The sequence below is a fragment of the Heptranchias perlo genome, chromosome 20 (assembly GCF_035084215.1).
Source record: "Heptranchias perlo isolate sHepPer1 chromosome 20, sHepPer1.hap1, whole genome shotgun sequence".
Classification (NCBI taxonomy): Eukaryota; Metazoa; Chordata; class Chondrichthyes; order Hexanchiformes; family Hexanchidae; genus Heptranchias; species Heptranchias perlo.
Genome location: NC_090344.1, coordinates 22552260 through 22574246, shown reverse-complemented (window position 1 = coordinate 22574246; position 21987 = coordinate 22552260). Strand labels below are relative to the sequence as shown.

The 21987-nt window shown below is 44.4% G+C and overlaps 2 non-coding genes and 1 pseudogene across 2 annotated transcripts; 2 read left to right on the top strand and 1 right to left on the bottom strand.

Annotated features, from left to right (window-relative positions):
• Window positions 1-567: 567 nt before the first annotated feature.
• trnay-gua (transfer RNA tyrosine (anticodon GUA)) lies at window positions 568-662 on the top strand. The gene is made up of 2 exons: window positions 568-604; window positions 627-662. It is a non-coding gene; the product is annotated as a tRNA-Tyr (tRNA).
• Window positions 663-4199: 3537 nt separating this feature from the next.
• LOC137336084 (zinc finger protein 16-like) lies at window positions 4200-5541 on the bottom strand (annotated as a pseudogene).
• A 14861-nt stretch (window positions 5542-20402) lies between these two features.
• On the top strand, window positions 20403-20476 carry trnat-agu (transfer RNA threonine (anticodon AGU)). Its single transcript has one exon. It is a non-coding gene; the product is annotated as a tRNA-Thr (tRNA).
• The last annotated feature ends 1511 nt before the right edge of the window (window positions 20477-21987 follow it).

The window sequence follows — 21987 nt, the reverse complement described above, 5'->3', positions numbered from 1 at the left end:
TGGAGAACACGGAGCAGCTCCCACTCCCACATCACTGCGGTATGAGCAGGGACCGAGTCAGCCTCAGTCATGAGCACTGGAATCCACGAGTCCGGGTGTGTCAAAGGTGCACGGTGAACAATCACCAAAGTGAAACATTTTTGCCGCTTCCCTTCCATACCTCAGCTGGTAGCGCGACAAGACTGTCATGGAAAATAAGACAAACTGATCCTTATGTCATTTGTTGAATTCCTGCTCGAAGGAGTACGTGTGCTTTTGCAATAAGCAGCAATTAGTTCAAGGTCGCTCTCTTAACTTTACACGCAACTTACAGATTAACATGTTGCCATGAAGGCACAGGACGCCTCTTTTCCTTTCACAAACCGTGAAACTTTCTGTGTCTGCCCAAACAAGGCTGTTTTGCCTCTGCTCACCAGCAGGGAGTGCTTTTCAGCAGCAATACTTCAAAACACTCAGCTCTGGCTTTCAGGCAAAAGAAGTCTTCGATCAGCACCGGACTCCACGAGTCTGAACATGTTAACAGGCGCACGGTGAACAATCACCAAAGACAACCCTTTCTATCGCTTCCCTTCGATAGCTCAGCTGGTAGAGCGGAGGACTGTAATGAATGAAACTAAAGTAAAGTCATCCTTAGGTCGCTGGTTCAATTCCGGCTCGAAGGAGTGAGTGTGGTTTTGGAATAAGCAACAATTACCTCAAGGTCGCTCTCTGAACTTTACAGGCATCTTACAGATTAACATTTTGCCACTGAGTCACAGGACACCACTTTTCCTTTCTCAAACCTGAAAGCTTTCTGTTTCTGCCCAAGCACGGCTGTTTCACTCGAGCATTTCCCTCTGCTCACCAGCAGGGAGTGCCTTTGAGCAGCAACACTTCAAATCGCCCTCAATTTCAGGCAAAAAGGTCTTCGATCAGTCAGTCAGTCAGGGCTCACGCTGCTCCCTCAAGCTCGGGCGGCTGTTGCTTTCCGGTGACCTCATCTTCCTTCCGCAGGCTCGGGCTCTTCTCAGCATCATTCATGATTACTGTGGCTTCCCGTTCTGCTGTTCCTCACTTGCTGATGCTCGATACCGCCGATTGGAGCAAAGTATTTGATATATTCAGGGAGCAGCAACCCAAGGCAAGATTTCTCTGCTGGTCGTGGAGCAGCTTGGAGGTGAGTGCGAGGCGGGAACTGTGAAGGACGATTTACAAACAGCAAACGAGGAATTAGCTCAACTGGTAGAGCGCTCACTTGGCATGTGAGAAGTAGCGGGATCGTTGATTATATTCTCCACTCACCGATTGTCTTGGTGCAATTATACAGAAACAAGAGTGTTGTCATTGAGTCCATAGCCCATGAACTTCCTAAACTTCACTGTGTGTTTGGGTACAGAGAGGTCAAGGGGCAGCAAATCTTTTGATGTGCTGCAGGAAGCAAAAGTTCTTGATTTTGCTATGCAGCAAAGATGGAAAGATGAGGTGAGAGATGGAAAAAAAAGCATCGTAATCCTTGATGCCTTCTCTGAAGATTGGATTCAGGACTTTCAGATTATGGCACTGAACCACTGCTTGCTGCACTGAGAAGGCACTTACCAGGTATGGAGCCAGGCAGCACCATCAAGTAGGACAGCTTGCAAGGTATTGAAAGCCATAAAATAATGCAGTTTGCATTAAAAAAAACTCCCAAGCCAAGTAGGAATCGAACATATCGTCTGCTGAGCTATAGTTAGATGCGTTATCCATTGTACCACTCACCCCAGTTATAGTGAGGAAGTGGCAGTGGGAGACAGTGGGCATGGCTGAGGTACTAAATAAATACTTTGCATCTGTCTTTGCCAAGGAAGAAAATGCTGCCAGAGTGTCAGTAAAGGAAGATGTCGTTAAGATACTGGATTGGCTAGAAATTCATAAAGAGGAGGTACTTGAAAGGCTGGCTGGACTTAAAGTAGAAACGTCACCTGGTCCGGATGGGATGCATTCTAGGTTGCTGAGCGAATTCACGGTGGAAATTGCAGAGGTACTGGCCATAATCTTCCAAACATCCTTATGTATTTGGTCGCAATCTTCATCAATATTATCTAAACTCCACCCCACCCCGCCAATCTGGTGTCATCTGTAAATTTTGAAATTGTAATTCCGATTCCCGAGTCCAAATCGTTTATGTGAATTGTGAACAGTGGTCCCAGAACCAATCCTTGTGGAGCATCACTTTCCACCTTATGCAGTGTGAGTCGCTACAATTAACCCCTGCTATCTGTTTTAGAGCAGTAGTCAAGAGAAACTTCTTTACATAGGGAGTAGGCAGTCTGTGGAATTCACTTCCAGGGTTAGTGTTTGGGGCACACAGTTCTGTAATGACAAGTGGTCCTCATGTTTTTATCCAAGACAGGCCTCAGGCCAGTAATTTACTCCAAATGTTGGTGCAATAGTTCAAGCTAAGAGGCGCCAGGTATCAGGAGCAACAGTAGCAGTAAACAACATCTAAATGTATGGAAGTAAAAATATAGTTCATCTTCATCTATTTCCAGTTTAATAACTTTTGCTGAATGTGGCCCAGGCCAAGTGCCAGGATATCGGGTCAGGTTCACCAAAGGAAATGAGTTTGACACCCCTGAGATAGACAATGTGAACAGGATTACCCTCATCCACTGACCCAGCAACTTCTTCAAAAAACTCAAGCAAGTTTGTGAGACACGACCTTCTTTCCCAGAAGCCGTGTTGAGTATCTCTAATGGCTCCTTCTCTTTCCCCGGGATCATAAACAGCATCTCTTAGGATCCCTTCAAGCATCTTCCCTCTGATCGAGGTCACACTGATGGGCCTGTCATACCCCGGCTCTGATTTGTCCCCTTTAATGAAAATGGGAACTACGTGAGCTACCTTCCAATCTCAGGGGACAATCCCTGACTCTATTGATCTGTTGAAGATACAGGCAAGGGGCTCACAGAGCACCCGTCCCATCTCTTTAAACACCCAGGGGTGGATATCATCTGGACCTGGAGCACAATGCATTTTGAGAGTTCATATTTTATCCAAAGTGACATCCCTTTCTATTTTAATATTTATGATGTTATTGTTGACAGCACATCCCACAGCTGGAATCTGAGCATCATCCACAGGAGTGGAACTGATGAGAAATAGTCATTTAACATCTCTGCTATAGCCCGGGAATCTGTCCTGAACTGTCTTTGAGTGGCCCTAAACCATCTTTAATGGTCTTCTGACTCCTGACGTAGCTGGAAAGACATTTGCTATTATTCCCACAATTGTGCACCATCTTCTTTTCCAAAGATCTCTGAGCTTCTCTAATGGCTGCTTTTGTCTCCCTCGATTGTGGGTGATATTTGTCCCAATTTTCCTGTAAACTGAATTCATCCTGTTCCGACCTGGGTTAAATGTAAGACAGTTCGGGGAGTCAGGAATCATTCACCACGAGACCCACACTGAGAGGTAAAATCCCAGACGGTTCCTTAGTAAGGATTCCTCTGGTACCTCAGCATATATTTGTCAGGATACTGAAACCCAGCTTTCTTACAGTCCACTCCTGGAGGCCCCACTCCCTGAGCCTGCAACCTTCAGCAGGGTCAGTGGTGGAGTTCCGCAGTGGGAGTGATCCCAGAGTAACTGTCGGGATCGCCCCCACCCTGTGGATGGTCCGGGTCGTGTATTTTTAGTGATCCTGGTGTCTAACACGCACACATCAATAAAACCATGAATTCTGGAAACACACTGCAGGTCCTTCTTTATCTGGAGATCGAATGACTGTTGTATAATTGTACCAGCAGTTAACAGGCTCCTGTGAACTCCTCCCTCTGCTATTTTAATGCAGACTTTAACTCATTTATTTTTAACGGGTTTATTTTAAATGAGTTAACGCCTGCCTTAAATGGTAGACTCAGGACTGTCACTCAAACAGGTGAAATCTCCATAGAATAATTACCACAGTCATTTTTAGACTGGATGTCATACAGTGACTTTGCTGTCACCGAAGAGAGATGAGAAAGACCAAAGTGCCGTTTGCCCCTCTCAGTGTGGCCCTGAAGGACTGTGTCCAGGCTGAAGTTCTGTTCCCACCGGAAGATCCTCCCCCCAGATTGTCCTTTCTGAGCTCCAGTCAGGTGATGCTAAACACTCAGGTGGGAAAGACTAAAATCTACAAGAAGGTGTTTAAAACAAATCTGATTTATTGAACAGATATCCAGAATATTAAACTCCAGCCCAGTTATAGGGGTTATTGACATCAGCAGAAACAAACCCCAACTGTCAGAATGGATATGGTTCAGTCCTGGATGCGATTAACAGCAGAATCCGACCCCTGCAGTCATATGTGAACTCGCTGGTGTCTCAGCACGTCTGATGACTGAGTGAATCCCTTCCCACACACGGAGCAGGTGAACAGTCTCTCCCCAATGGGCATGTATTGATGTGTCAGCAGTTCATTTCTGCTTTTAAAGCTCTTCTCACAGTCAGTGCATTAACAGGTCACTCAATAGTGTGAACAAGTTGATGTTTCAGAAGGTGGGATGAATTAGTGAATCCCTTCCCACACACGGAGCAGTTGAAAGGCCTCTCCCCAGTGTGAGTGCGTCGATGTCTCAGCAGTTCGTTCCTGATTTTAAACCTCTTCTCACAGTCAGAACATTTAAAAGGTCTCTCATCAGAGTGAACTTGCTGGTGTTGCAGAAGGTGGTATGACTGAGTGAATCTCTTCTTACACACGGAGCAGGTGAACGGCCTCTCCCCAGTGTGAACTCGCTGGTGTGTCAGCAGGATGGATGACCGAGTGAATCTCTTCCCACACACGGAGCAGGTGAACGGCCTCTCCCCAGTGTGAGTGCGTTGGTGTGTCAGCAGATTCCTTTTGATTTTAAACCTCTTCTCACAGTCAGAACATTTAAAAGGTCTCTCATCAGAGTGAACTCGCTGGTGTGACAAAAGGTGGGATGACTGAGTGAATCTCTTCTTACACACGGAGCAGGTGAACGGGCTCTCCCTAGTGTGAACTCGCTGGTGTGTCAGCAGGGTGGATGAACCAGTGAATCCCTTCCCACACACGGAGCAGGAGAACGGCCTCTCCTCAGTGTGAACTCGCTGGTGTGACAGAAGCTGAGATGACCGAGTGAATCTCTTCCCACACACGGTGCAGATGAACGGCCTCTCCCCGGTGTGAATGCGTTGGTGTGTCAGCAGGTTACTTTTGCTTTTAAACCTCTTTTCACAAATCGAACACTTGAAAGGTCGCTTATCAGAGTGAAATCGCTGGTGCATCAGGAGGCTGTATGACTGAACGAATCCCTTCCCACACACGGAGCAGGTGAACGGCCTCTCCCCGGTGTGATTGCGTCGATGAGTTTCCAGCAGTGACGGGTAATTGAATCCCTTCCCACAGTCCCCACATTTCCACGGTTTCTCCGTGGTCCGGGTGTCCTTGTGTCTCTCCAGGTTGGACGATCAGTTGAAGCCTCGTCCACACACAGAACACGTGTACGGTTTCTCCCCGCTGTGAATGGTGTGATGTTTTTTCAGGCTGTGTAACTGGTTAAAGCTCTTTCCACAGTCAGTGCACTGGAACACTCTCACTCGGGTGTGTGTGTCTTGGTGCTTTTCCACTCACACTGATGTTTGAAATCTTCTCCCAGAGATCGAACAGACAAACATTTCTCCTTCCACATTCAAAGGCCGATGATCTTCAAGTCCTGATGAATCAAATGACTCTGTCAGATCTTGACGTGATCTTTGGTTTGAGTTTCCCTCTGCAAATCCTCCCCTTCTAATACCCTGTAAAAGGAGTTTATAAAAGTTATCACTGTAAGTACAGGATAAAAATTCAGATCAGATAACTCGACGTTCTATGGAACATTCTTTCCTCTCTTATTCCTCAAAGCTGTAAATCCCCGTCCCACACACTCTCCCTCCTCCCTGTGCTGAAATCCAAACACATCGCATCATTTTTCAGTGGCCCTAAACCATGAGTGAAAGGGTGAGAGAGTGAATGTGAGAGAGTGAGTGTGAGAGAGTGAGTGTGAGAGAGTGAATGTGAGAGAGTGAATGTGAGTACAGCAGTGGGCTCGGTGTGGAGAATGAAGTGGGACAGGTGGAGCATGTTTCAGTGGGGCAGCAGTGATCATAATCTCATTAGGTTTAGAACAGTTATGGAAAAGGACAGGGGACAGTCAAATGTGAAAATTCTTAACTGGAGGAGGGCTAATTTCATGAGTTAAAATGGGATCTTGTCCAGGTGAATTGGTATCAAAAATTGGCAACAAAACAGTAATTGAACAATGGGAGGCCTTCGAGGAGGAGTGGGTTTGGTAGAGAGTAGACCGATTCCCACGAGGAGCAAAGGAATAGCATCCAAAGCTAGAGCTCCCTCGATGACTGAAGAAAAAGAGATCACCATTTCTCCTTCATTTACAGACTCTCGCTGACTGATCACCATTTCTCCTTCATTTACAGACTCCCCCTGACTGATCACCATTTCTCCTTCATTTACTGATGCTCCCTGAATGATCACCATTTCTCCTTCATTTACAAACGCTCGTTGACCGATCACAATTTCCCCCTCATTTGCATTTGTTCCCTTATCGATCACGATTTCTCCTTCATTTACAGACGCTCCCTGACCGAATACCATTTCTCCTTCATTTATAGACACTCCCTGACCGATCACTATTTCTCCTTCATTTACAGACGCTCCCTGACCGATCACCATTTCTCCTTTTGTTGAGAGTTGGTCCGGAGCGAAACGGGAGAAACCGGAAACCGGCGGGTAGTGAGGGGGGGATAATGTTCACTGTTTTATATTCGGGTCTGGGGCCGCACTCGGGGTTTGTGAAGCCTGAGCCTGGGCCTGAGCCCGGACCCGGGCCCCGGGGTTTATTGATCCTCTTGCTCCGATCCTCTCACCTGCACCGAACGCGCTCCTCCCGCAGCCTCGACTGACCGCGCATGCTCAGGACACACAGCCCGATAATGAGTCAGACTGCGCCTGCGCGCTGTGCTCCACTGATTCAGATAGGGCTCAATCTGTACCGTGCTGCATGCTGGGTGTTGCAGCCGCCATTGCTGGTCTTAACATCTTGATGAGAAGCAAATACATTGGAAGAAGCGAGAGCGCGTTTGGACCAAGGAAAATAAAATTAACTGAAACCCCAGCTCTTCGTGCCATTTAAACTGGCACAAACATACAGCGCAGACGCTCCACCACTTTGGTAAACTCCAGAAAATATATTTTACGGTAACTTTTATTAATTTCGTTTTATTAAATGTTGCAACTGACGGGTTCAATTAAGGTTTATTTTCGAACTGCACCTCAGGATGTCAGTGTCAACACTAATCCCACCATGGTGATGAAGGAGAGTTCCGTATCAATAGGAGGAGCGGAAATTGACTGGAGGGGTGAGCGGGTGAGTTGGTCCTCCAATCAATCGGAGTGTGTGAGGGGCGAGAGTTGCGGCACAGAATGGGCGGGTCTCAGCCCAGATGCCCGTCATTGTCTGAAACGTAATTTTTAAAATCTAATTTATCTTAAACTCCAGAAGACGACTTGATCTTTCTGTTGCGTTTTGAAACAGATCAAAGCAGATGAGGTGGAGCAAGCATTTCAACATTTGTTAGAAAAACACATTAATTAAGAACAGCCAACATGGATCATTTGAGAGAACTCAAGTCTACTGATAAAGGGAATGTAGTGGATATTGTGTACATTGATTGTGAAAGGGTGTTTGGTAAGATGCCGGACAGGAGGCTTGTTGATAAAATTAATACTGCCCTTATTATCGGGAATGAGGCAGTGTGGATAGGAAGTTGTGTAAAGGGCAGAAAACAGAGAGTCGTGGTTAATGGATGTTCTTCAGACTGGAGGGATATTAATAGTGGTGTGCCCCAGGGTCAGTGTTACCATGGCTCTTCTCAATATAGAGAATGATCTGAGCTTGGGTATGTGGGACACAAGGTGAAGATTTCGAGATGACGCCAAAATTGGCACCTTGGGCAATTGTGATGTCCACGGGTTAGTAAATGGGGCAGGTGAAATTTAATGCAGAGAAATGTGACGGGATGCATTTTGAGAGGAAGAAAAATGAGATGAAATGTAAACTAAATGGTCAAACTCTTAAAGTCGAGCAGCAAAGAGACTTAGGTGTGGAAGGTTCTAACTGATGCATTGTCTTATTAATTAACAAGTCTGAGAGTCAGCAACTTTAATACCTCATTAAGAAATATATGAGCAAATTCTCTTGCTTCTACCGTTCCAGAGTAAACATGCAAATCCCCCGTGTAGACGAGATCAGTCCTCTGGATGGAACGACGGACGCCCTGAGCTTGATCTCCGGTGTCTCCAGTCCCAACTGCCCCTTACATCAGTATCCCCTCATTTTTATACCCTGTTGTGATCCATCTGTCACTGGAGCTGCAACTTCCCTAATCTGTGGTTTACAAGGACACATTGCTTGGTTCCCAGCAGTTACTTTTCTTCAGTAGTGTTCTCCTGATCCCTGAACTACCCTGCTTACTGTTAATTAGAATCATAGAATCATAGAAAATTTACGGCACAGAAGGAGGCCATTCGTCCCATCCAGCCTAATCCCACTTTCCAGCACTTGGTCCATAGCCTTGTAGGTCACAGCACTTCAGGTGCATATCCGGGTACCTTTTAAATGAGTTCAGGGTTTCTGCCTCGACCACCCTTTCAGGCAGTGAGTTCCAGACACCTATCACCCTCTGGGTGAAAAATGTTTTCCTCAGCTCCTCAATAATCCTACTACCAATCACTTTAAATCTATGCCCTGCCCTTTGTTTATTGACTTCTCTGCTAAGGGAAATCGGTCCTTGCTACCCAGCCTATCACGGCCACACATAATTTTGTACACCTCAATGAAATTACTCCTCAGCCTCCTCTGTTTCAAAGAGAACAATCACAGCCTATCCAACCTTTCCTCGTGCATAAAATTATCCAGTCCTGGCAACATCCTCGTAAATCTCCCCTGTACCCAATCAAGTGAAATTACACCCTTCCTGTATTGTGGTGACCAGAACTGTACACAGTTCTCAAGTTGTGGCCTAACCAGTGTTATATACAGTTCCAGCAAAACCTCCCTGGTCTATGCCGTGGCTAGTAAATGAAAGAATTCCATATGCCTTGTTAACCACCTTATCTACCTATCCTGCTACCTTCAGGGATCTGTGGACATGCATTCCAAGGTCCCTCACTTCTTCTACACCGTTCAGTATCCTCCCATTTATTGTGTATTCCCTTGCCTTATTTGCTTGCCCCAAATTCATTACCTCACACTTCTCCGGATTGAATTCCATTTACCACTTTTATGCCCACCTGACCAGTCCATTGATATCTTCCTGCACTCTACAGCTTCCTCCTCACTATCAATCATGCGGCCAATTTTGTATCATCTGCAAACTTCTTGATCAAGCCCCCGACATTTAAGTCCAAATCATTAATATACATCACAAAAAGCAAGGGACTGAGTACTGAGCTCTGCGGAACCCCACTGGAAACAGCCTTCCAGTCAAAAAAACACCCGTCGATCATTACCCTTTTTTTTCCTGCCACTGAGCCAATTTTGGATCCAACTTGCAACTCTCCCTTGGATCCCATGGGATTGTACCTTTTTGACCAGTCTGCCATGTGCAATCTTGTCAAAACTCTTGCTAAAACCCATGTAGACTATATCAAATGCATTACCCTCATCGACTCTCCTTGTTACCTCCTCAAAAAAATCAATCAAGTTAGTCAGACACGACCTTCCCATAACAAATCCACGCTGACTGTCCTTGATTACTCCGTGCCTTTCTAAGTGATAGTTTATCATGTCCCTCAGGATTGATTCCCAAACTTGCCCACCACCGAAGTTAGACTGACTGGCCTGTAATTACTCGATCTATCCCTCGGTCTCTTTTTAAACAATAGTACAACATTAGCAGTCATCCAATCCTCCAGCACCACGCCTGTATCCACTGAGAATTGGAAAATGATGGTTAGAGCCTCCGTTATTTCCTCCCTTGCTTCTTTTAACACTCTGCGATACATTTCATCCCTCTCTGATGATTTATCTACTTTCAAAGATGCTGAACCCCTCAATGCTGCTTCTCTCACTAAGTTTATCGCATCCAATATTTCACACTCCTTCTCCTTAACTACAACGTCTGCAACATCCCTCTCTTTTGTGAAGACGGAAGCAAAGTATTCATTAAGAACCATACCTACATCATCCGCCTCCACACATAGGTTCCTTTCTTGGTCTCTAAAAGTCCCTACTCTTCGCTTCATTATCCTCTTATTTTTAATGTATTTATTAAACATCTTTGGATTTTCCTTGATTTAATTTGCCAATATTTTTTGATTCCCTCTCTTTGGTTTCCTAATTTCCTTTTTAATTTCACCCCTGCACTTTTTATACTCCTCTCGGCTTTCGGTATTATTGAGCTCTCGGTGTCTGACATGAGCTTTCCTTTTCTGCCTTATCTTACCCTGTATGCTGCTTGACATCAGGAGATAAAATTTTATATTCATTAAATAAGCATCACACCTTACAATCTGATCTACTATGTTGCTCACTCTGGTTTAGGTTTACATTATGGTTAATAACAGAAAAAAGTCCTGTTCCTTCCCCTTATCGGATTAGAGATTCCAACCAGCCGATTCTGTGGAATGGAATGGCTGATTAGTGTTGCCATGGCGACCTGCCTGCAGTCAAGCGCCTGTTTGAGTTTCTAACTCAGATTAAACTTCTCTTTCCCATAATACACATTATATCAGACATTTAATGTCAATGTATTTTAGCCATGTTATGTTAATATTTCTAAAGCCTGCAAAGTGTTCAGATACACAAACCTTTAAAAGTGGGAGGTCAAGTTGATCAAGTGGTTGAAAAATACACGTGATCCTCGGTTTTACAAATAGGGGTATAGAGTACAAAAGGACAGAGGCCATGTAAACCTGTACAAGTTATTGGTTAGGCTGCGGTTAGAATATTGTGTCAAGTTTTGGGGATCTTACACTAGGGAAAATGTCAAGGCCATGGAGAGAGCGCAGAAGAGATTCACTGAAATGTGAAATATCAGTGACGAGAGACTTTAGTTATGAGGAGAGACTGGAGAAACTGGGACTCTTTTCATAGATCAAAGAACGGTAAGGGGAGATCTCAGGGTAGTGTTCAAAATTTGATTATGGGCATTGTCTAAATGTGTTAGGGACACTCAATGTCTCCTAATGTCTGTGTACAGGCGAGGAGCTGCTGGGTTTATCTTTTCATCTTCGGGTTAAATGTTGTTCTCATCGAGGTGAGCACCCAGTGTCAACACTCTCCAGTCAGGTACAGCACGGGTTAGATACAGACTAAAGACCCTCTACACTGTACCATCAAACACTCCCAGGACAGGTACAGCACGGGTTACATACAGAGTAAAGCTCCCTCCACACCGTTCCATCAAACCCTCCCAGGACAGGTACAGCACTAGTTAGACACAAAGTTAGGATCCTCTCTACTTTGCCTACTTTGCCATTAAACACTCCGAGGGCAGGTACAGCAGGGGTTACATATACTGTACCACAAAACCCTCATAGGGCAAGTACAGCACGGGTTAGATACAAAATAAAGCTCCCTCTACTTTGTCCCATCAAACACTCCTGGGGCAGGTACAGCACGGGTAAGATACAGAGTAAAGCTCCCTCAGCACTGCCCTATCAAACACACCCTGGATAACGACAGCACAGGTGAGACACAGAGTAATGCTCCCTCTACACTGTCGCATCAAACTCTCCCAAGGCAGAGACAGCGCGGGTTAGATACAGAGTAAAGCTCTCTCCACACCCTCTACACTGTCCCATCCAACACTCACAGACCTTACTGAGCAGGGTTTCTAGGCACTGCAGTGATGTCTTAAACCAGTGCCATTCAGCCAATCTGGTCCTGTCCGTGTCCCTTTTAAGGTGGAGAGCTGGGACATCCTTTCTCAAAACAAATCCCACCGGTTCATAGTGAGAATCCCAGGGGAAGGGTCAAGGTCCAGAGTGTGGAATGCCTGTATAAAATGCCGGCTTTTTTAAAGTCAGGACGCTGATCAAAGTCTGCGTGAAGTTTTCTTGCCATTTGTGTCAAGATTTGGAAAAGACCTGCTGTCTGACACTTTAAATATTGCCCAGCTTTAACAGTAGCTCACAGTCTCCGAAGAGGCAGTGATATCATTAGGTTTTTATGTATCTCCTTGTGCTCCATCTCCTTAACAACACTAGCTGATCACAGCAATGTTTTCATCAAATGGAATCCCAGTGTGAAAAATTGCACAATTTCACAGCGAAGCAACATAGGCAAGATTGGTGGGAGATGCGACTGGAGATAATGGGCCTGGGGCAGTGAGAACATCTCTTTGCATTAAGATATTCAGGGAGATGAGGTCGTTGTGCCTATTTATCCAGGTATCTGCAAAATCCATCGTCTCTCAATACCCAGCATCATTCTCCCCCTCTCCTGCTTTCCAGTTAAGGTTTTTTTCTCGTTAAGTCGCAGTATTTGCTTTGAACATCTAATTCACCGGCATCTGGAGGAGCAGAGGAAGGTGGAGATAAAGTAGTGACAGAAACAGAAGGAGATGGCTCGTGATGGCAGAATCTTGTGTGTGTCAATTGCTTCAAGTGAGACATGACAGCCCTGCGTTGCCTTGCACCGTTCCCAGGAGCTGCACTGATTCGGTGCGTGCATTTTGGAAATGGAAACAGTTCCACCAGCAGCTTGTGGTAATATTTCCCCTCACTGTCTATTTCATGTACCTGCCTACCCGCACTTGGTGCTGTCGTTGTCTGAACAACTCTTTCATGTTCTAACAGCAAATTCCATTTTGTGCGAGCAACTTGTCTGGGACGAAAGTGACGTGAGTTTCAAAGGTACAAGTCGGAAAGGCAGCGTTGCTCTGCTTGCTTGAATGAAAATTGCAGCGGATTCGCTGGTGGTCCAGTGCTGAGGATTTGGCGCTCTCGCCGCCGCGGCACCATGTTTGATTCCCGATCAGGGAATTTGACTTTCCTGGTGTTGTTCAAAATAGCACCAACCAAATTCCCCCGACTGAGCACAAAGCTCGCTCCTGATCAACATGAGTAATTTCACCGCTCCTGCCTGAACAGCCAGCAGCCCATCATTCTTCAATTTCACAACCCATAAGAGCGATACACAATGCACTTTCTTGCCTTCTGTAAAATGCCTCCTGTTCGAAAGTCGTGCCGCTCATCAAAGTGTGCATGAAGTTTTCTTGCCATTTCTGTCATGATTTGGAAAATATCTGCTGCCTGACACTTTAAAGGTTGTCAATCTTTAACTGTAGCTCACAGTGTTCGAACAGTCACTGTTATCATTAGCCTTTGATGTATCTTTTTGCTCTCCATTTCCTGAACAACTCCAGCTGATCACAGCATCGCTTTCTTCAAGTTGAATCCCAGTGTGAAAAAATGCACAATTTCAAAGCTGAGCAACGTGTGCAAGATTGGAAGGAGAGTGCGAGTGGAGATAATTGTCTTGGATCAGTGATCCCTTCAGCATTCAGACATTCATTATCTGAAAGAAGCACGGAGATGATATTTTTGTCTCGATTTATCAGTGTAGAAAAGAAGCAGGGAGTTGAGATCCGTTTGTCCATTCATCCTGCAACAGACAAAATCCTTCGCCTCTCAATGCCCAGCAACTTTCTTTCCAACTCTTTGCTCTGCAGGGAAGTCTTGGTTTCATTAATTCTCCGTGTTTGCAGCAAACATCTAATTCACCTGGCAGATCTGGCCGTGTCTTCTAGTCATAAGTCATCCCATCGTGTTGACATCATGTTAGCAACTCAAGATAAGCTGTTTTATGTTGATGGAATGCATTCGAGCCTGTTTTCCAGATCAATATGTTGAGGAACCAACAAGGGAACAGGCTATTTTAGCTCGAGTATTGTGTAATGAGACAGGATTAATTAGTAATCTTATAATAAATGATCCTCTGGGGAAGAATGATCATAATATGATAGAATTTCATATTGAGTTTGAGAGTGATGTCGTTAAGTCCGAAACTTGGGTCTTAAATTTAAACAAAACCAATAACTCAGTTATGAGGGGTGAGTTGGCTAAGGTGGTTTGCAAAATTAGATTAAAAATATGAAGGTAGATAATCAATGGCGAACATTTCAAGAAATAATTCATAATTTCTCAACAAAATTACATTCGCTTGAGGATTAAAAACACCACCGGAAAAGTGGCTCAACCTTGGCTAACTGGAGAAATTAATGATAGTGTTATGAAAAAAGAGGCTTATATTGTTACCAAAAAGAGTAGTTAGCCTGAGGATTAGGAGGGTTTTGGAAATCAGCAAAGGGTGACCAAGACATTGGTAAAATGGGAGAAAATAGAATGAGGGTAAACCAGCAAGAAATATAAACATGGATTGTAGGAGCTTCTCCAAGTATGTATAAAGGAAGAGATTAGCGAAAGTAAACATGGGTCCCTTGGAGACAGAGGCAGGAGAATTTATATTGGAGAATAAGGAAATGGCAGAGACGTTAAACAAGTATTTTGTATCTGTCGTCATAGTAGAAGACACAAAAATCATACCAGAACTATTGGGGAACCAAGGTTCCAATGAGAGTGAGGAACGTAAAGCAATTAAGATTAGTAATGAAAAAGTACTGGGGGAATTAATGGGACTAAAAGCTGACAAATTCATTGGCCCTGGTGGCCCACATCCAGGGTTTTAAAAGAGGTGGCTGCAGGGATAATGGATGCATTGGTTTCATCTTCCAGAGTTCCCATGATTCTCGAAAGGTCTCCATGGATTGGAAGGTACCAAAAGTAACCCCGCCATTCAGGAAAGGAGGGAGAGAGGAAACAGGGAACGACAAGCCATTTAGCCTGAGAATAGTAGGAGGGAAAATGTTAGAATCTATTACTGGGGACTTGATAACAGGACACTTAGATAATCATAACATGATTTGGCACATGCAACACGGTTTTGTGAAAGGGAAATCGTGTTTGACAACTCTGTTAGAGGTTTTGAGGGTGTAGATAGCAGGGTAGATAAGGGAGAACCAGTGGATATGGAATATTTGGATTTTCAAAAGGCAATCGATAAGGTGCCACCCAAAAGTTTGTTAGACAAGATTAGGGCTCATGGGATAGTGGGTAATATATTAACATGGATTGAGGATTTGTTGATGTACATAAAAGAGAAAGTCGGAATAAACAGGTCATTTTCGGGTTGGCAGATTTTAACTAGTGGGGTGCCGTGAATATCAGTGCTTGGGCCTCAGATATTTACAATCTATATTGTTGACTTAGATGAGGGGACCGAGTGTAATGTATCCAAGTTTGCTGACGAGACAAAACTCGGTGGGAAAGTAAGCTGTGAGGAGGACGCAAAGAGGATGCAAAGTGACACAGAAAGGTTAAGTGAGTGGGCGAGAAGTTGGCAGATGAATTATAACGTGGGGAAATGTGAGGTTATTCACTTTGTTAGGAAGAATAGAAAAGCAGAATATCTTTTAAAAGGTGAGAGGCTGCAAAATGTTGGTATTCAGAGGGATTTGTGTGTCCTTGCACACGGATCACAGAAAGTTAACATGCAGGTGCAGCAAGCAATTCGGAAAGCAAATGGTATGTTGGCTTTTATTGCGAGGTGGTTGGAGTACAAAGATAAGGAAGCCTTGCTGTAATTATATAGGGTTTGGTAAGACCACATCTGGAGTACTGTGTACAGTTTTGATCTCCTTACCTGCGGAACGATACACTTGCCTTAGAGTGGATGCAACAAAACTTCACTGGATTGATTCCTGGGATGAGAGGGTTGTCTTGTGAGGAGAGATTGAGTAGAATGGGCTATATTCTCTGCAGTTTTCAATAATAAGGTGATCTAATTGAAACATATAAAATTCTTAGAGTGCTTGACAGGTTAAATGCTGGGACGCTGTTTCCCCCAGCTGGAGAGTCTAAAACTAAGGGTCATAATCTCAAGATAATTGGCCGGCCATTTAGTACAGAGATGAGGAATATTTTCTTCACTGAGAAGGTTGTGAACCATTGGAATTCTCCACCCCAGAGGGCTGTGGATGCTGAGCCATTGAATAGATTCAAAACTGAGATGGATAGAATGTTGGACACGAAGGAACTCAAGGGATTTGGGGATGGGTCGGGAAAGTGGAGTTGAGGTCGAAGATCAGCGATTACCTTATCAAATTGGCGAAGCAGGCTCGAGGGACTGGATGGCCAACTCTTGCTCCTTTCGGTCCGCTGGAAAAGCAGAACTTGCCAGCTGTTTTAAAACTTTTAGCCTGAACAGGGACTTGAGCTCTGGACCCGCAGATCACTGCCTGTTTTAAAAGTTTGATGCTCTGCCGACTGAGCTATCCAGGCTCGCTGCTTAATTCGTTTCCATCATACAGATTCATGGTCGGACTCAGAATTATCCCTGTCGATGTCCAATTCGGGTGAGGATCCCTTTTCTCCTATTTTCAGCAACGTGTTGAGGAGAATCCTTGTTTCTGTTGAACATGATGTCAGAAACATGGACAGCGAACTCGTGATTTTGCAATTCTTCTTGTTTGTACAAAATGTCTTGTCATTCGTTAGCAGCAATTAAAAACAACACTTTACCCAATGGCTCCAAAGCGAAACTTGTTCCACGTGGGAGCTGGAAAATGCCTCTCGACATTTCAGCCGATCAACAATTGAAAGCTGAATAATTTCACCCGTTACACCGTGACACCAGGCAGCAGATTTGCCTCCCGAATTTTCCCTACACGACACTTCAAAGCGATGAATACCTGCTTCACGGAAAGAAGAATTGTGTTTTTGGTTCTTTAGATTTAAAGATGTTGTGCCGGCCGCTTTACCATTTCAGCTGTCGCCAATTGCCCCCTCTCCCTCCCATAAACAAATAAACTCTCACCTGCAATTGCAAGACGGGAGGCCAGAGGAGCCTCAGTGCCCACATGGGGACATGAAGAAGTCGATGCGTTATGGAACCGGTTGTACCTTGAACTCTGGTCAAAATGTTTGAAAGGTTCAACTATTGACATGGCGCTGGAGCTCACAATCTCGGCATTTCTCGAGGGTATAATTATTGTAGAAATGACGCGCGCTGACCAATTGCGCCACTGGAGCCGCGCACGGTCTGTGTCACCAGTGCTCCCATCAAACAGCTTCATCCTCGGTCTCTCAATTATCGCTTCGTGATCTTTCCCACACAGAAGCCTCCAACCAAGAGGCGATTCGTTTAACATCCGCAGCGACATTTAAAAGCCGTGGCATCTGAAACAAAACCCCAGACGATAAGAACTTTTAATTATATTATTATTATTAACTTAAGGACAATTATTTTCATGCTACTTTGAGGATTTGGGGAAATTGGGAGCTGAAACTAAGAAACTCTCTCTGAGCTGTCGTTGATTGAAGAGATGGGCGTTATTTCATTTGGAAACCGAGACTCGGAACTTTCTGATGGAGAAGTGTGACAGAAGATTGTGGTTAGTGGCAGTTGCCGGGGAGATCAAGAGCAGAGGGAGAAAAGTCAAAGTCACAGCTGTGACAGCTCAAGTGCTCCGCTTATCTGTAATATTTAGAAAGTAATGTACAGTACAGGACAAACCAGTTTGGTATCGGTTATCAAAAATGCTAAAAGTCCCGGGTTCAAAGGTGGATTTGTGAAGAGGGAACGGATTTAACCGCCAGACCGAAGTCATTCCCCATGAATCTGAAGCGTCTTACGGAAAACAGCAGTGCGAACTGTTATGTTCGTGTCATGACTTGAAAGACCCTCCAATTACCGACAGTATCTTTGAACGAGTTGTGCAGCCAAACCGCGATTGAAGCCGCTTTGCATTCGTCAAACGCGTAGGTGACGATATTGAGTGTGATAAGGGATGTTTTCAATTATTTGAAATCTCACCATGTGACCCGAAGATTGACGGCAGAATCGAGTTTTTCCTTTAAGTCCTGAATTGAAGGGAAAGGCGCTGCAAACAAGTCGGAGAAATGAAGAGCGGAAAATGTGGATGAAACTTGCAAGAGTGAAAATCCCTGCATGTTGGAAGACCCAGTCCCCAGTGGTGGAGAGGATTGGGATTTCAAGCTGTTTCACAGCTCACACACACACCATTGGCTGATTTAATCACCTTCAACAACTCGATGACATCATCACTTAATCTTCTATACACAAGGAAATACAAACCTTGTCTGTGCAACCTGTCCCGCACAACTTAACTATTTTAACCCCGGTATCATTCTGGTGAATCTGCGCTGCACCCCCTCCAAGGCCAATATATCCTCCCTGAGGTGTGGTGCTCAGAACTGAATGCAGTGCTCGAAATGTGGTCTCAGCAGAGTTTATATAACTGTAACATAGCGTGCACCCCTTTGAATTCCAGCTCCCTTTAAGATGAAGGCCAACATTCCATTAGCCTTTTGGGTTATTTTTTGCAAATGTCCACTGACTTTTAGTGATTTCTGCACTTGGACCCGAAAACATCTTTCCTCCTCCACAGTTCCGAGCTTATCATCAGTTAGAAAATATTCTAACCTATCTTGCTTAGGTCCAAAGTTCATACTTCCCCATATTGAAAGATTGAACAGACTGGGGCTCTTTTCCATAGGAAAGAGAAGGCTGAGGGCTGAGCTGATATCGGACTTCAAGATTATGCAAGGGTTTGATAGGTCAGATGTAGAAAAGGTGTTTGAACTTTTGTTGGTGATGATTCCAAAACTTGGGGCCATAAATAAAAGTCACTAATTAATCCAATATGGCATTCAAGAGAACCATATATACCCAGAGACTCGTTAGAATGTGCAACTCGCTACCTCAAGAAGTAGTTAAGACGAATCGCATGGATGCGTTTACGGGGAAGCTAGATAAACACATGGAGGAGAAAGGAATAAAGGAATAAAAGGGTTTGCTCATAAGGTTAGATGAAGAGGCGTTGGAGGAGGTTCGTCTGCAGCATAAACACCGGCATAGTCTAATTGGGCCGAATTGTCCGTTTCGGAGATGTACATTCTATGTAATTCTATGTAAGCTCCATCTGCCACAGTTTTACCAACTCACTTAACCTATCAATTTCTCGTATAAGTTTATGCTCCGACCTGCACTACTCACTGTGCCACCTAACTTGGTGTCGTCGACAAACTTGGATATGCGGCTCTCATTCATTCATCTACGTCATTTATGCATATAGTAAAAAGCTGATGGCCCGGTACAGATCCCTGGGGGACACCACTAATCACATCCTGTCAATTTGAGCACAGATCCATTATCCCTACTCTCTGTCTCCTACCTCCCAACCAACTCCCTACCCATGTCAATGGGTTGCTTTAATTTCCATGTGCTCCCATTTGTGTTAACAGTCTCTTATCTGGCACCTTATCGAATGCCTCTGGAAGTCAATATAATTATAACACCCAGAGACACTCCAGTATCTACCACGTTATTATATCTTCAAAAAGTTCAACTAGTTTCGTTGGACTTGACTTCGCCTTTACGAATCCATGCTGGCTCTCTCTGATCAATTCCTGTGTATCCAAGTGCTCAGTCATTCTTTCCCTAATAACAGATACTGGTAACTTCCCCACAACAGACGCCAGAATAATAGGTCTGTAATTTTCTACTATATCTCTCCTCCCCTTCCTAAATATTGGAGTGACAGTGCCAATTTTTCAATCCATGGAACAATTCCTGATTCAAGAGAGTTTTGAACGATCATGACGAAAGCATGTACAATTTCCTCACCGATTCCTTTTAATCCCCTGGGATGGTAACCATCAGGTCCTGGAGATTTGTTTATCTTTAGTACAATTACTTTCTCCATTACCATTATTTTACTTACACTGAATCCCCTTGATTTATTTTCAGTTTTCCTCGTGTCTCTGGGATATTATCCTCATCCTTTCCTGTGTGTATTTAGCAAGTCTGCCATTTCCTGATTTTCAATTACAATATCGCCCCCATCCGTCTTTCAGGGGCCCACATTACTCTAAGTCACCCTTCTTTCTCTTTGCATACTGTAAATACCGTGAGAGTTGTCCGTATTTTCCTTCACAAGTTTTTCACCTTTTCCCTTTTTGCACCTCTTAAGATTTTTTTAAATTTCAGCACCACGATAAACAACACTTCGCTGTGAAATTTGCTTAATTAGTTCTTCAGTGTCAGAGTGAGAATTGTCTGATCCTCTAATTTATTTAACGTAACAAACAAACACAAGCAAACATATCCATCCGTGCATCAACACACTGATGGACACACACAGATAAACACAGCCTGAAGCGCAGGCAGCAGCGGGATTCACAGGGAAACGGGCAAGCGAAAGAGACAAAGATGGAACAGTCTGAACCCCCAACAGAATGTGACGTGTGGCTGATAGATATTAATGAGAGGAGGTGAAAACCGATATCAGGAATTGGCTCCGTGGCTTAGTTGGTTAAAGCGCCTGTCTAGTAAACAGGAGATCCTGGGTTCAACTCCCAACGGCGCCTTTATGTAATTTATTATGTTTCGTGAATCTGACATGCGAAAACAGACAGTGCGGTGTTTGTCCTTGTTCAGGAGTCAACTCAGAACTAATCAGAATGTCTCTTCAAAAATGCCGTTTCATGATACAGATAGACCTCTCATGGAATGTGACCGAAACACGTCAATACAAGGACACGTTCTTGTCTCTGGGCTGGTTGAGGTCGGGGTGTGATTCGAGAATCAGAGCGCGGATAAGCCCAAATTGAACCCTCGACTGTTGATCTTGACCTGCGGTTCAAACTTTTGCAAAGAGTGGAAAGAAGTCCCCAAATCACTCCACGTGAATCTCAAGCACCTTCGGAAGAAGTTCAGTTCAAACAATCAGTACTTTAAATGCACCTCAATGACCTGCACTTTTATTGAACGAGCTTTGCTTACAATTGCATTCGACCTTGAAACCGCTCTGCGCTTTCATCTCACTGAAGCAGAGTGTGTCCGCTTTGTATCTGTGAGCATGTCGATGACGAGTTTCGCTTTGAAATTGGTCGCTTCCAATTTTTAAGATCTCGCCAAGCGTCAGGGAAAAGAAACCGAGAATCGAATTGTCCCTGTAAGTGATGAATTGAAGGGATTGGTGCTCCAAGCAGATCTTGAAAATGCGCAGTGCGGTCGCTCAGGAGTTCCAAATCCACCCTCTCGCCACTGGGCGATCATATTAACTGAACTTTACTCTGGCCCAGTGTCACCGCGCTGAAATCGAGTATTTATTAGGCACGTTTCTCTTAACTTCATAGTTGCTGATTTAAGAGTGAAGACCGGCTCGTTGGATTTTCACTCCTGCAAGCTTCAATCATTCATTTTGGACTGACAGTAGACAAATGTGATATTGGTCACTGCAACCTCAAAGATTGGCTGAGTGAATTATTGGTTCAGTCGGTAAATTCTTCACCTGTCTCGTGGTGCTATCGTTTGACGCGAAGGTTTGATGGTTTGAGCCCTAATTTTATTTTCCCTAAGGATTCATCACCTCAAAGTTCCAGGGTTTCAATGTGTGTTTTGTCTGCAAGAAAATGTACCGTGATGATTGCCGGCTGAGCAGGGCTGATATTCCATCATTTTCCCTGCGGTCGGAGAGCAGGCACATCAATCATATAAAGGAATGGAACATTGGCTTCACGGAAATAACAATTCATAACCCATTTATTTTAAGCGGGTTTATTTTAAATGAGTTAACGCCTGCCTTAAATGGTACACTCAGGACTGTCAGACAAAGAGGTTAAATCTTCAGAGAATAATTACCACAGTCATTTTTAGACTGGATGCCGCACGGCCACTTTGCTATCAGTGAACAGAGCCAAGAAAGACCAAAGTGCCGTTTGCCCCTCTCAGTGTGGCCCTGAAGGACTGTGTCCAGGTTGAAGTTCTGTTCCCATCGGACGATCCTGCCCCCAGATTGTCCTTTCTGAGCTCCAGTCAGGTGATGCTAAACACTCAGGTGGGAAAGACCAAAATCTACAACAAGATGTTTAAAACA